We start from the raw sequence: 12,628 nt of genomic DNA on the forward strand, positions 1-12,628 counted from the left end.
TCACCCTTGCTGCAAAATCGCAATAATTGCGAAAAAACCATACAAAAACAAGTATTCGCATTTTACGTTTTTCAACCATTTTTGCTACACTTAGGACCTTCATATTTCACCCAGAAAAACTGTATGATACAGTAAAACAATACAGTAAATTTCATTAAGATCGGTTTAATAGATTTTGCAAAATAAATTTTGCAATCCAGCTTTCGCAAAAAAAATTCATTTTTTCAAAATGTTGCTGGACTGCAAATAAAGCAGATAGCAAGTTTAAATTTTTTTTGCGTATAGAAGTGTACTGTACCTTTCATTTGCAATTTTGCAAAATTAAAATCGATTAACTACCACGGTGTCAGGAATTTTTTTAAATAAACATTAATTATTGGTGCTACGCGCAGGACAGCGGATAGTTTGCTCTGATTGGACATTCCAATTATCTTTGATAATGATTGATACATTTTAATTTTTAATACATTTCGATATAAATAAATAAATTTGTTTATTGCAAAAAAACATACTCTATCCTTTGAAATAACACTTTTATTGGCAAAAACTTTCTTTGTTCATATATTTTAACTTAGAGAATAAAATTTTATTATTTTTAAACATATGCAATTGTGTAAACAATATTTCACAAATAATAGTAAAATTAGTTTGATTTTTGTGGAATTAAAATATTAAAATACAACAAAATATAGAGTAAGAAAATAATATATTAAATAAAGATTGGAAGAAATTTTGGTGGAAATCAACTTGTGTCAATCGAACACCGATGTCCTGCGCGTACCACCAAAAATTAATGTTTATTTAAAAAATTTCCTGCCGCCGTGGTAATTAATCGATTTTAATTTTGCAAATTGCAAATGAAAGGTACAGTACACTTCTATAAGCAAAAAAATTCAACTTGCTATCTGCTTTATATTCAGTCCTGCGACATTTAAAAAAAAAATGAATTTTTTTTGCGAAAGCTGGATTGCAAAATTTATTTTGCAAAATCTGTTCAACCGATCTTAACGAAATTTACAGTGTTGTTTAAGAATATCATAAAGTTTTTCCTGCTAAAATATGAAGGTCTTAAGTTTAGCATAATTGGTTGAAAAACGTAAAATGCGAATACTTGTTTTTGTATGGTTTTTTCGCAATTATTGCTATTTTGCAACAAGGGTGACTATTTTTTAAATTTTAACCAATTACATATTATAGAGAATTTAATTACGCAACTTTTATGTCAGTACAACTTTTCTCAGAAATGAATAGTTTTAAAGTTATAATCAAAGAACCAATAAAAAATCGAAATTTTCCTTCATATTTTGACATTTTGATTATTTAAACAATGTTCCGGACCATTTTGAGTGGGAGGATAACTAAAATATTTTTATTTGAGTTATTTTCAAGCAATTTCTGCAAAAAAAATTGAGTCACCTCTTAACGTCCATCTCAAAACAGATGCGCTCTGGACTATAAGACTATTAATATTAAATCTTTTTAAAATTCTCCGTCGCAAAAAGAGGTGACTTTGAAAGGGTTAGTAAAGGTGGTTTTTGCATGTTATTACAAGTTTTAATTGTCAATAGCTCACTCAATTTTTGCCATAGAAAAAATTTTTGCGAACCAGGTTCTTGCGAATTAAATAAACTACAATTTCATATTTAAACATTTTTTCGTATCTCTGATGCTAATGTTTCTATTCTGAAGAAAAGGCCATTTTTTTTCAAACTACAAAAATTCGTTAATCACTTTTAACTCCATTTTTTTTTAAAACTAATCTTTCTAAGCCGGTAAAAATTCTAGAACCTATTAATAATACATAAATAAAGAAGACCAAATAACACCAATGACTAATTTTAATTAGGGTGGTGATTAGGGCGATATCACTTTTTCACTGAAAAAAAAAAAATAGGGACTGACATTATTTTCAATATAAGTCATTTACTTTTTGAGTTGTTCTGAAGCTATTTCCTTGTGGCATCTTTATAATCAACTATTTTCGATGGGAAATAAGCCACAATTTTTCTCAAAAAAATGATTTTATTAACGATTTTAAATTTTATTTTAATTTTTGAGCTAGAGACTTTTTTTATTTCTGGAGATAGATATTTTTAAATACTTTAAATTAGTTTGAATAAGTTATCCTCGAAAAATGCATAGTTTTCCCGTGTTTTGACTTTAAAACTACAATATTTAGCATTTGACGAAGAAGAGCTAACATATAATAAAATATAGCTCGATTACTATTGGTCTTAAAGAAAATTAAAAAACGGTTTTGTTTATTTTTTCAAAAGTTACATTTTTGTTAAGTAAAGTTGTTTTGATAAAACCAAAACTTTTGGAGTTATTAGCAGAAAACTTATTAAAAACATTGATTTCTTCGATATAAAACTAACACTTTCGATAGCAAATAAATCGAGAAATATTAAAAATGTATAAACATTTTCAATTTCTTTGCAACACAAAAATTCAGCAGCTGCATAATACTCTGGTTAAATCGGAGAGTGCAGAAAGAGTCTATACCGGTTTCGGAGGTCTTTTCCCCCTCATCAGTAGTCCGATATCCGCTTGTCTCCGAATTCTCTAGGCATCACACTTTGGGCCTTTCCGAATTGCAAAGAAAGAAATGTCACGGATGAACTAGAGCCATCTACCGAAAAACTAAGTAAGTTATCAATCGAAGTAGCACAGAAAACGACAATAAATATCGTTCCCATATCACCAGATTGACAACAGGTGGAATACTTTCTTTGGTTACACCTCCTTTCAAAATTTTCAGAGATTTTCAAAATTTATAAATCAAACAGGATGCCGAGGAAATTAAGATGAAAGAATTTTAAATAATTCACAACTCATCTTCTCAGCGTGGTAAAAGTTCCAACAAGAAACATTCCTTAATTCTCCTACAAAAGAGTAAATGAATTAAAATGTATAAACATTTTCAATTTCTTTGCAACACGAAAATGCAGCAGCTGCATAATACTCTGGTTAAATCGGAGAGCGCAGGAAGAGTCTATACCGGTTTCGGAGGTCTCTTATCCCTCATCAGTAGTCTCATATCGTCGTTTTCTGTGCTACTTCGATTGATAACTTACTTCGAAAAATATTAATTTTATCAAAAAAATATGTAGAACATTTTTTGCTTAGAATTAATGTTTTTACCAACTTTTTTTTCAAAATATAATAAAAAATTTCCACTCCCGAGATGGGGTGGCAACCACCCCCATGGTAAAAGCGCCTTTCGGCATCATATAGATTTTGATCCTTAGGCTATCCACTATTTGGAAAAGACTGTAAAACCGTTTGCCGTTTTGACCTATCCACTATTTATTCTCAAATTTTCAAGCAAATCGATCCATTCTGTAAAAATTGCGAGGTTTTGTCCTATTATAATCTTCATTACTTGGACTATGTTGAAAGTGTATAAGGACTCTTTGCATTCAATCATTTAAGTAGAAAGATGAGTTGCTGAATTTAAGCGTAGTAGTTCAAGCCTTGAATACGATCCACGTCAAGGACGTCCAAAAACAGCAACAACACCCTAAATCATAAAAAAATATACAGGGTGTTTCATTAATAATTGTCCATATAGTAACTGTAGAAAACTTAGCACAAAATACGAAGATTTAACCTAACACACTTAAATAAAATATTGTTCCTTACTGAGTTACAGGGTGTTTTATCTAAAAATTTAAAAACTATTCTTGCTCAGCATTTTAAAACTATTAGACGTATCCTTTTCATACTTAGCAGGAAGTATAGGTACTGTACAAACTACTAAATTATGTTAAACAAACGTTTGTGGCTATTACCAGAGGCGTACGACGGGGGAAAGTGAATGGTTGACCCTTTCCAAATTCTACGCCACTGGCGAAATTGCTATTTTAGTTCAATTTTTGGATTCTCCAGTACTTTCTATGAAAATAATATACTCTTCATTTGTAACGATAAAGTCATTAGTTTTCGAGATCTTTGAAGTTAAAAATGAAACGACACGGTTATTTTGATTAGTGTATTGTATCGCTTAATTTTTAATTTCAAATATTCCGAAAACTAATCATTTTATCGTTACGAATGAGTAGTATATTATTTACATAAAAAAAATTGCAAAATCAAAAAATTACACTAAAATAGCAATTTCGTCAGTGGCGTAGAATTTGGGAAGGGTCAACCAGCCACTATCCCCTGTCGTACGCCTCTGGTAGTAGCTAGAAACGTTTATTTATCTTAATTTAGTAGGGTCTACAGTACCTACACTTTCTACCAAGTATGATAAGGATGCGCGAAATAGTTTTAAAGTACTGGGTACAAATAATTTTTAAATTTTAATCATATTATAAATTAATCAAAATAATTGTGCCATTTCATATTTAACTTCAAATATCTCGAAAACTAATGACTTTATCGTTACCAATGAAGAGTATATTATTTACGTAAAAAGTATTGGAGAATCTAAAAATGGAACTAAAATAGTAATTCCTCCAGTTGAAACAGGCTGGAAGAATCACAATCTAAATATCGCAAAAGTCCGTCTCTGTCGTTATAGATAGAAATAAGACGAAATGTACTTCCCAACGCGTTTCTCTTAGGCCACCCACAAGAAAGCGGAAGGATTAATATTTTAAGAAATTCTAGACGCCTAAGCTGGTCATTTAGCTATTGCAGGCAGTAAAATGACAAAGAGACTTTAGGGCTCGAAGACAACTTTCCTAAAAGTATTTACTTTGCACAGGATATGCCTCATAAAAAGAAGAATAGGAAAGATTGCTAAGTGTTTGAGTGATAGAAATCTCAGAATTCCACAAGGTTACAACGCAGTAACTTTCGTGGGAATCCTTAAACGGTTACAAAAAGGACACTCGTGGTGATTGGCCGAAAAAGAAACGTATGATCATAATAAGGCTGGTCTAAACATTATTTCCCAGCTATGTGATTGGTACGAAAATTTCGGAATGATGATTATTGGTCAAATTATGCGATAGCTGTGAAAAAGGGAGGTGAATATAGAGAGCAGAGAGGAATCTTGTCCGAGATTAGGACAAGAAGGAATCAATTAAGTTCTAGCGGTCATGCAGTGAAGACCTGCATTTTTTCTTGTCTGTGCCTAAATAGGCAAAATGGAATCTTAAAGATTCTGTCGTGAAAATCGCAAGTGCGATATGTTGTCTTAAATACCATACCGGTATATTCTCTGTGTTGTGTCCGGTACGATAAAATAATAGTTTTCTTAGTACGGCGTGTAATATGTTTCGTTCAAACAGAACTTAGTTCAACATTTGCGGATAAGACTTCCGTTTAATATGTATCATATAAACCGCACTTAATTCAATCTTCGTGGAACGCAGTTCCATTTTTTTTAAAGACTATGGTCTAAATAAAATATGTTTAATTATCAAGTCAGTGAGAAGTATCACTAATAATCATGAATGCAGTTATTTTCTTTTCATAAAACAAAAAGAAATATGGAATTTTTATTTTTCGTATAATATGATAACAATTATGTAACAGTACTTTAACTCTAAAAATGAAAGTGAAAAGTGAAAGTGATTTCGTCGTATCCACAACTCTGGCGAGCTAACCCGATTCCAGCAATTCAACAACAACGGATTATCACCAGGTATTTTGCAATAAACTGTTTCGTTCCTTTTCCTTTTTTTGAACTTTTAAGATGCAACGCGAAAGACTTATTTTTTTATTGTTTTTCTAATCAACTCAGTTTAATGACAATTTTCTATCTAAATAAATGGTAACTATGTTAAAACTTATTTCGTCTTTTTCTGTTCGCACAATCCATCTATGTATCCTTATTGTATTAGAAAACGCAGCCTACTACAGACAACAAGGGTAAGTACCATTAGTAGTCAAAGGGATACCATTTTTTTCGTAACATTTTTGTAATTTTTATATAGCTAAATAGTAATAGATTCTGATCTATTAATGGCGCCCAAAAAATTAATAATTTCTTTTCTCTAGCATAAATATTATTGTATGAACTCACACCCTAAAATCTCTTGATGCTTAGAGCCGCCGGTGCGATTTTAAATTATGTAGCACGAATTTTTTTTAAGTTTATGTACATCACATGTTTATCTAATTTGTCGTGCTTCATAAAATGGCACCCTAGAACGTGGGGCTATCTCTTGTCTAATTCTTATTAGTTTGTTTTCTTATTTCGTCCACGTTGTTCTGCTCATTATTGATTCATAAAATAACGCTAAGTTTTTCATGTAACTCTTAATTAGTAATATCACAAAAAGGTTTTTTTATTTTTAACGCAACCTAAGTTTTATTCATAAAACGGCGACCGCACCTAGAGGTTTCTGTCAATTTTTTTGTTTCTTTTTGCTCCGTGTTAACGAATACTTAAAAACAACGTCATTGCATTCCTTTTTTTTAGTCTTACACGTAAATGGTATTTTTCCCAGCACTAATTTAAAATGTGGCTCCTTGTTGTCTAAAGGTGTCTGAATAGAGATTTTATACTGTTTATAAAATTTAGATGGATGCGCAGATAAGAAATAAGATAGTAATGTAAATACGAAAAGAGAAAATTCCAAAGGTAAATAAAATAATAACTGCTAGTTTTCAATTCCAAGTTTACAGTAAATTTTGAGTTTAAATATTTTTGTTGAATTTTTTTGCATAATTTTTGAAAGAATATAATTCAAAATGGAATCCTCCGTGGTTCAATATTTAAAAAATGACGAAATTGATTATGAATTGTTTATACGAGGGGTTAAGACTAAGAAAAATCTTAGTGACAAAAAAACAATGCTTCGTAAATTACTTAGTAAAAAGGCCGTTATTGATTTAGAGGAAAATAGGTTAATATTCAACGATGAGAAGAAGCAGATAGACGAAACTGCTGTTGACATCCGTAGTTTAATTGGAGATTTCGAAGGAGACGTTAGAGATTCGGTCTATCGTAGGGCAAAGGCTCATCTTACGCATTTATCTTTTAGAATAGCTAGGTTACCCGTAGAATTTGAGGAAGAAGAAGAGTATAAGGCAGAGGCTTCTGCAGATTGTTTACTTTTAGAAGGGTAATTAGATGACAAAGTCGTTCCTGTTGGGCCATCAGTTTCTTCGAATATAATTCCTTCACAGCCGGTCGTTAATATTCCAGCTCACGTCGTTCAGGTGTCGCTTCCAACTAATTTAGCTGATTGGAACATTAAGTTTAGTGGAGATTCTAAAGGAGTTTTCCCTTTCCTAGAAAAAGTTAGAGACCTGGCTGAATCCCGTAATGTAGGACAAGAGGTTCTTTTCAGATCAACTGTCGAGTTATTTACAGGTAGCGCTGCTGTGTGGTTCAGGAGTGTTCGTAGTACCGTTTCTTCATGGAACGAATTGATTGTTCTTTTGAAGGCTACGTTTCTTCCCCAAGACTACGACGAGGATTTATGGAACCAGATCAAATCCAGGAAGCAGAAGAAAAATGAGTCGTTCCCTTTATTTCAGGCACAGGTTATGTCTTTGGCAAAACGGCTGACGGTGCAGCCTTTAGAGAAAACTATCGTGAAACACTTGAGGCAAAATATTATCCCTGAATATATTCCGTTGATTGCATTAGTCGATACCAATACTGTTGAGGAGTTGTCTGCTGTTATTCGTAAACTAGAGAATAATGTGGTCGTGCCTAGTGTCAAGAAGGAAACGTCCGTCGCTTATGTTAATCATGAGTTCCCCGGTCCCTCCAGAAAAGCCAATGTTCCTAACGGAAAAGCAAATTTTAAAAATAATGACGATCGCTCGGCTCCGCGAAATTCTGAGGCGAAAAACCCTAGTAAAAGTACTTCGAATAAATCGAAGATGATCGTTTGTTTTAATTGCCGAAGACGCGGGCACAATTTCAACGACTGTAAACAGCGTTTTGATAGATATTTTTGTTTCCGATGTGGCGCAGATAATGTTACGGTAAGGACATGCCCAAACTGTGTCAAACCTTCAAAAAACGAATAACCAACACCCTTAAGTTCGGTAAGAGTGTTCACAATAAAATTTCAAACCCCGAACATTCATGTTTTGCGGCCGATAATAAGTTTCCAGAAAATTTTAATGTCTCTGATTGGTACAAATGGCTAGGTACAGTAAAAAATTTTTATAAACATTCGTCAAAATTATCTCCGGTCATTGCTTCAAAGCCATTCGATAACAGACCTTACTTGGAGGTTCAAATTCTTTCGCAACCCTTTACGCTTTTATTAGATACCGGGTGTTCCACTACTGTAGTCGGATCCAAGGGATTGGATTTTCTTGAGAGAAACAACATTGAGATCGATTTACCGTGTAGTCAGAATGTGTCTTTAGCCGACGGATCGAGTAAAAAGGTTTCTGGTATTGTAGATTTGCCGTTTGTGGCGAATGGAATTTGTCATGTGATTAGTTGTCTTGTAGTGCCATCGCTACCAATAAATTTTATTTTAGGAAGTAACTTCATTTCAAAATTTTCTTTAGCGATAAATTTCGAACAAAATAAATGGAGTGGCAGAAATCCTTGTTGTGAGATAGTAACTTCAAAACCTGAAGGCGATGTTTCGTTTCCACAATCTTTGTGTTCGATTGATTCTCTTGCCGCCGAGTTAAGACCTCTAGCGGATGCTGTCATCCATAGTTTTCAGGAGGTAGACAAAAAGAATGGTATAGGAAGAACAGATAAGATCAAAATGACTATCGATACGGGTGACGCAAAGCCTTTTCGACAACGTCCTTTTCCTATGTCGCCATACATGTCAGATATTTTAAATCGCGAATTAGATGAGATGCTCAAACTTAAAGTTATAGAACCGAGTAACAGTCCTTGGTGTAGTCCAGTCTTGCTTGTAAAGAAAAAGACAGGCGAGTTTAGGTTTTGTTTTGATGGTAGGAATCTTAATGAAGTTACTCGTCATGACACATATCCTCTCCCCAATATTGACCGAATTTTGTCATTATTGCGTAACGCTAAATATATAAGTTCGATAGATTTGAAAAAAGCTTTTTGGCAGATCCCTCTTGATCCATCTTCGCGAGAAAAAACTGCTTTTGCTGTTGTTGGCCGTGGATCTTTTCAATTTACTGTGATGCCTTTTGGTCTTTGTAATAGTGCTCAAACCCAGCAAAGATTAGTAGATCAAATTTTTGGACCAGAATTCGAACCTTTTATTTTTACTTACTTGGATGATATTATTGTTTGTTCTTCCACTGCTGAGGAACACGTTGCCTTGTTAGGACAAGTGCGAGATAAACTAAAGGATGCTAACCTTACGATAAATGTAGACAAATGTGAATTTTTCAAAACAACTTTGAAGTATTTAGGCTATATCGTTGGTGATAACTCTCTTCGGTCGGACCCCGACAAAATTTCCACTATGGTTAATTATCCCCGTCCAACTAACACAACGGAGAGTAAACGTTTTATTGGTCTTTGTTCTTGGTATAGACGCTTCGTCAAAGATTTTTCTACCCTTGTTTCCCCTATCAATGATCTTTTGAAAGGAAAGAAAAAGAAAGAACCTATAGTTTGGACATCAGAAGCTGAGAATGCTTTTATCGCCATAAAGGAAGCTTTAGTATCTTCCCCAGTTCTAGTACAACCCGATTATTCTCGTCCCTTCACTATTCAGTGTGACGCAAGTAACACCGGTCTAGGAGCTGTATTGACTCAAGAAATAGACGGTGGAGAAAAGGTGATTTCCTATGCTAGTCGGTCTTTGACAAGAGCAGAACGTTCGTATGGAACCACCGAGAAAGAGGCCCTTGCAGCTTTGTTTGCTGTTGAAAAATTTCGTCCTTACGTAGATGGTGTTGAATTTACCCTCATCACTGACCATTATTCGTTGTTATGGCTTAGAAATTTAAAAAATCCCACAGGCCGTTTAGCTCGTTGGGCTATGCGTCTCAAACAGTTTGATTTCCGAATCGTCCATCGTAAAGGAGCATGTCATAAGGTGCCTGATGCACTTAGTAGGATTCATGAGAATGATCAAATTGCTTATCTTGAAGTTGATACTGATCGCATCGATCCTTGGTACGATGATTTGCGTACAAAGATTTTGTCTAACCCAGAAAGTTTTCCACAGTGGAAAGTAGAGAACGACCTCATATACAAATTTATTCCGGCTTGTCTTCCTTTTAATTCAAATTTAATCGAGTGGAAAGTCCTTGTTCCCAAACCTCAACGTGAGGATGTTATTAAGTCGTGTCATGATCCTGCAACTTGTGCCCATCCTGGTGTTTATAAAACTCTTGCTCGAATCCAAGAAAATTATTACTGGCCAAAAATGCGAAGAGATGTTGTTAAATATGTCCGTGCCTGCAAAACGTGTGGAGCACAAAAAGCACCAAATATGGCGCAAATGGGTAAAATGGGTAAAGAGAAAAAAGCCGAATACCCATGGCAAATTATCGGCGTTGATTTAATAGGCCCTTTAACCAGAAGTAGAAACGGTTTTACGTGGTTGCTGGTGGTCTCAGATTGGTTTTCTAAGTACACTTTGTTACATCCTCTTCGCAAGGCTACTGCTTCAAATATCTGTAAATTTTTAGAGGAACAGGTGTTTCTCATATTTGGAGTTCCACAACATCTCATGTGTGATAATGCCTCTAATTTAAATTGTAAAATAATGAAAGATCTTTGTGAGAGATATGCAGTCCAAAAAATCTGGTTCTCTGCGGTTTATTCTCCCCAAGTAAATTTTGTTGAAAGGAGCAATCGTACTATTGGTACGGCAATCAGAAGTTATATTGACGAACATCGCGATTGGGACAAACACATACATGAAATTCGGCAAGCCATGAACACAGCGAAACATGAAGTAACCAAATATTCACCGGCATTTTTAAATTTTGCTAGACACGTACCGTTGTCTGGAAATTATTACGGTCAAATACCCCATGATTTTGTTGATACAGAAATCCTACCGGGTGATCGCGATAATTACGCGTCCGAAGTAACGGGAATAAAAGAAGTTTTCACGGCCGTGCGTAAAAATTTGTCTCGTGCATATCAGAGAAATGCAAAAACATATAATTTGCGTAAACGCGACGTACAGTTTAACGTTGGCGATCAAGTTTGGAGAAAAAATATGGTTTTATCTAGCGCCCCGAAACATTTCATGGCAAAATTGGCTCCCAAATATATTTTATGTACCATAATTAAAAAACTATCCTCTTTAGTTTACGTTCTTAGGAATCCAGATGGTTCCAATGCTGGAAATTGGCATATTAAAGATTTAAAAGCTTATTCATCCGTCAATGTTTCGTCAGATGCTTCAGATTTGTCCGATAGCGAATAGAAATGTATATTCCGTTATTTACAGGGCGATATGAACCAACTTTAAATATAATTTTTTAGATATTTTTGATTTTTTTTATTTTATAGTACAGGTGCTTAAAATTTTTTTTGAGAGAAATAATTTTTTTGTTTTGTGCACCAAATTTTTTTATTAGTCGAAATTCTTCAATTTTGGAATATGTGATTTCAAATAAATGATTTTGGACATATGAATTTTTGATCTGAAAGCCTATTATAATCTAAATACTTCGGTAATTTTTTTTAGCGACACCCCATTTCCTCCGTGGTCCGTGTTAAAGGAAAAGTCGCGCAAATTGCGAACTTTTTCCTGGAAGGGATTTGTTTCTCTTCCAACAAATTTTGGTGTGGGATCAGTAATGCACTGATACCCTAGTACATAGTACGTTGAATATAACTTTGCTTCGGCAAAACCGTCCCCAAGTGCCTCGTTCCCTTCAGGACGAGAGACGCGCATAAATTTTTTAGAGCTGTCTCGACAATCTTTTTTTTTATGTGTGGTGTAGACCAATAGTAGGGAATTGTCCCGCTGCGGTCAATGTTTATCTATTTGATATATTTTTTTTTATGTTGTCGCGAAGGAGACGAGCCTCTGGAAGTAGTGTAGGGGATTCCGCACGTTGATCTCCAGAGCAACTCAGTTTGGCTCACACCCCAGTTCTTTGAAGTGTTTTACCTAGTTATAAGAATAAAATGTTTTTGTTTTGTTGAAAGGAAATATTAAAAATCCTTCTTCAAATGTTTTTATGTCGTGCGTTAGTCCGATATAGAAGTAAAACTTTTTTTTACATAATAAAAAGTTTGATTTTTTTATTTTTTTATTTTTTTGGTATCCTTCTAGGATATACTACCTTCGCTTATATGCAATCCAGCTTAAGCTTAGGGAAAATGTTTTTTATATTTTTTTTTGAAAATCGTTTCTTATTTTTTTTGGTATCTAGATTGATATCAGAAGTCCTTAGTACAGTTACTAGTGATAGTTCGTAATAGAACCTATTTGTTTTGCCTAAGTTTATTCTTACTTCAAGGACCTATGAATTTCAGCCCCCTCTATTAAAATATGTTGTCTAACCCCCTTTACGGTATGGATGGCCAGACACTGAGAAAGGCTAGGGATGAAGTGAGCGGATCCCCGCCAGTTGACTCGTCGGAATGAGAAGCCATTCATAATCGCAATTTAGCCACAGACCTTAGGTGATGACTTCCTATGTCATTTCCTAAAACTTCCGTTTGGTTGTGTAACTTTGAATAATAGACTCTACCGACTATGACCCTACCTTAAGTTGACCCCACCGAAAATGTTCCTATGATAGGCGTATGATACGCGTCAGTTATCGCTTGTTCTGGTTACCA

The 12,628-nt window shown here is 34.2% G+C and overlaps 1 protein-coding gene across 2 annotated transcripts in view; it reads right to left on the reverse strand.

Annotated features, from left to right (window-relative positions):
- Window positions 1-12,628, reverse strand: part of LOC114331820 (protein peste) — a 195,705-nt gene that overhangs the window by 116,747 nt on the left and 66,330 nt on the right. The gene's annotated exons all lie outside the window — the stretch shown is intronic.

The sequence above is a fragment of the Diabrotica virgifera genome, chromosome 2 (assembly GCF_917563875.1).
Source record: "Diabrotica virgifera virgifera chromosome 2, PGI_DIABVI_V3a".
Taxonomy (NCBI): domain Eukaryota; kingdom Metazoa; phylum Arthropoda; class Insecta; order Coleoptera; family Chrysomelidae; genus Diabrotica; species Diabrotica virgifera.